This window comes from Gossypium hirsutum, chromosome D06 (assembly GCF_007990345.1).
Source record: "Gossypium hirsutum isolate 1008001.06 chromosome D06, Gossypium_hirsutum_v2.1, whole genome shotgun sequence".
NCBI lineage: Eukaryota > Viridiplantae > Streptophyta > Magnoliopsida > Malvales > Malvaceae > Gossypium > Gossypium hirsutum.
In genome coordinates this window covers 54637190-54641208 of record NC_053442.1, presented here as the reverse complement: position 1 = coordinate 54641208, position 4019 = coordinate 54637190, and positions in this window count along the sequence as shown.

The following is a 4019-nucleotide window of genomic DNA, read 5'->3' as shown; positions in this document are numbered from 1 at the left end:
TCAGGAATTCCTAGAGCAAACTAAAGAGATATTAGTAGTCTCGGTTGATGAACTTGAACTAGCTACCCTTTGCATGACATTAGTCCTAAACCAGACACCCTAGAGATTTGATGGCCTAGGAATTTTTCGGATGTTGAACAGAATTGGAAAAATATATATGGACAGAACCTATGATGATATACCAACACTCGATCAAGCTGGACAACAAATTAGCATAAGCCTTGAGCTACAAGCATCGTAGAATGTTCAAACACTGCAGTAGCCATGCAAGGAAGCTATCTATAAACAAATGGATGAATTCAATAGACCACGAATGGATGAATTTAAAAGTCTAAAGAGTTGGAATCTAGGAGACTTAGTGCAAAATCCCTAGCTAACCCCTTTGCCAACATTTATTCCAATCATCACCTCAAGTACACCTGAAAAGATATTCTAGATCGATGAGATAAGCAGAGATATAATATACGAAAAGTATGGACCACACTTTCAACCTTTTTATGAAGAAAGAACGGTAAGTGGAGGATAAAGTGGTTGAGTGGTTACGTAGTTTCTTAAATAATTAATAGCTATGATCTGCGAAAAGAACTATCAGTTATCCAGGCAGGTTGGAAAGGCAAGTTTAGAGAAAGAGACAATAGCCAACAAGTAGAATGGCATGATGGGTGTTGGACCAATACAAATAAAAATAAATTACAGGGAGCCCATGGACAAATATTGACTGAGCTGATGGACGAGTCCGGTAGCAAAACCTAACATCCTTACGTAAGACTCTTACTAATTGTACATATTGTATATTTCACTAACCAATTCATTAAAACATTATAGGTAGATCAAAGATAGGTTTAACAAGCAATTGAAGCTCTCTAAAGGTTAGGAATGTTGTGAAAACAATGTCAATTTTAAAAGTCAACTCGTTGTCACAACATCATTAACCTGTGACACAACATAGAAGACAGTTTCTTAAAATTTTAAAACTGCAGACTGTGTCACAAAATTGAACCCTAGTGTCGTGACATGAGCAATTCGCTAAGGATGTCACGACATGGAATCCTTGTGGCTTGACATTACTGTAATTTTTGGCAGGGTCAACCCGACTCAATTGCGCAACCTAACTTTTTAACCCTAGAAATACCTAGTTGTTTACCTCAAAAACATCCCTTTTAAGCATAAAAACACCATATTAACACAACCTAACCTAATTTTAACATCCAACCCTCTCTTAAAACTCTCTAAAACCTCTAATTCCCAAACTCCCTTTTTCCACCAAAAACTTAGGTTTTCAATCCTTTACCCTCATTCTTAAAAGCCGCATTGAAAGAGAACATCATCAAATAAATCAAAGCAGAGGCACATACGGATTCAAAAGATGTATTCTCAACTCTCTTTTACTATTGCATTGATTACTGTTCATATTTTTTTGCTAGAAACTTTATTTTTAGAGAATGCCTCCTAAAAAAAGTAAGAAAACTACAGAACAAAATACTCTGGTAATTTCAAACCCAGAAAATTTTGAGAATCTAGAAATAGAAAAATATTTTCATGAGTTACAAGGTAGGCCTTTAATCCAAGAATAAGGGTTTGAACCTTCAATGATTTTGTGCAATTAAATTTGGACTTTGGTTAGATACCATAGTTGGGAACAATTCAGCATCACTCCCAAAAGAACTGTGGTGGTCTAGATTGTGCAAGAATTTTACACTTCTTTTAGGGACCATCAAATACAAAAAACAATAAATTGGGACACTATGACAGTGAGGGGTGAAGAGGTGTCGATCACTCCTAGAGAGATATGTGAGTTCTACGATGCATTTTTCTATGACAAAGACTTCCTTAGTGGCACCGATTTAGATAAATTTGAGAATATAGACATAGAAGATGTTACTGAGTACTTGACTCAAGGTAGAGGTACATGGAACTATAAGCCCGATACAGATTTGACCACTAATTTCAATCAAGCAATAATGTTCCTTGCTGTAAAAATGTGGATGCAATTCGTCAGCGTTAAAATTGTGCTCGCTCTAAATGTTTTTAACATGAATATTTTTTGAGCTATTTTGTTATATGGCATTTTATAGCACAAGAAGGTTTGTGTGGGCAAATAGATTTACTGAGAAATGAGGCAGTGTAAGCATAGCCAAAAAGCTAAAATTTTCTTTCCTTACTTGGTAACTGAATTGTTTCGACAGGTAAGAGTTCCAATGGGTGAGAATCAACAGTTCATGAAACCAAAAAAAAGCTTAATTAGAGATTTGTTGTACACCCAATATGTCGAGCTTCAAAGAAAATAAATCATGAATCGGAATCAGAGGAGGAAGGAAAAGATGAATTTCCTAGTGTCACTTAAGCGAAAGGAGAAGACAATGGTTCGAAGAGGAACCAGCATGAGCATGGAGGAGAAGCTTGATGGGATAATTCGGTGGATGCAGGAAACAGGCCTGGTACGCCAACAATTTGCAAAATAGAATGGGTTATGCACTCCAAATTATCCCCCAGACATGTTTAGGTTAACTTCGACACATCAGGATGAGGGGGCTAATCTTGAGGAGTAAGGTGTTGCTTAGGAGTACCCTGTAACGAAGGATGAATATGAAGCGGCATTTCAACCACAATTTTCTACAACAAAAGGGCCTGTCATACGAAGCCCAACTCGCCATGCGCCTTCAACGGATGGGAGCTCTCCCCAAACACATGTCAAAGGAAAGGGAAAAGCTCCGATAGAAAGGAGGCAGGCACCACAGTAGGATGATGAGGAGGAGGATTGAACATTTTTATTTTTGTTTTCAAAGGCTTTTATTAATTTTTTATAATTTTGATTCATACACTATAAGAGTATGATTAATAATATATTTTTAGTTACATTTTGTTTAGGTTTTCTATGTAAGATCCCAACACGAAGGAGACACAAACAATTCGAGCTTAACACGATCAAAAGAGGAAGCACCCACCATTAGCAGTTGGAGCAACCACAATCAATCAAGTAACTTCTTTCCTTATATTTGTAGGCTACACATTGAAGACAATGTGTCAACTAAAGTGTGGGGGGTAACATAGAAAACTTGTTTATTTGTTTCTACATTTTTCTTTCATTTTTCCTCTCTTTTATGTGCTTGAGTTTATAGAAATACAAGTGATTGGTTAGAAGCATGTACATAGGTTTCTTGTATTTATAAATAAATTTGGCATGATGGTAGGTGATTTTAATTTTTTTTATTATTAGACTACTAAGTTCTATATGTTACACTGTAAATAGGTATTAAGCAATCAATTGTACCAAATGATATAGAAAATACAAGGAAATGAGCATGCTAGTATAAATAATAAATGGTTGAATTTGAGTTTGTTTGGTTGATTAAATTTGTGCATATTGAGATATTCAGGGATAACCTAAGGCATTGTTTGAAACACATCTAGAGCCAAAAAGCTGACCTAATTGTATTTCACCTTTAGTACCAATTTGTGAGCTTATTGACACTTCTTGATGAACCTCATTACAAACCCTGAGCTTGAAAAACGTTAATTTGTATTTTCCCTTTTTCTTTGGTCCTGCACTGTACGACTATAAACGTATGGTCTTACGTATTGAGGGTTACGTATATTCATCATGGAAAAGGTTGTAAAAGATAGAGTAAAATAGGAAATATTGGTGTGATATAGGAACTATAAGTTCGCCTAATGTGCAAAATAAAAAGAAAATTTTGAAAAGAAAATTAGTACAAGTAGAAAAAGTCCTAAACCAGTAAAAAAGGGTTCATGAGTGAGATGTATTGAAAAAATAAAAAAGTAAAAAAGTCACAAAAGAAAGAAAAACTTATTCATTAGTGCACAAAAACTCGTACGGCTAGCTGTAGTTACTATGTCATGCTATGACTTCCTATATATTAAGAGACAAAGAAGGTGAGAGAAGGAAAAATAAGTCGGTGAGCGGGTAAGGGTCACTAAAGGGGGAAGAATAGGGATCAATATGATGTGTCAAACTATTTTCAGGTTTGTAACCATCTTGATGCTTACTATCTTTGAAT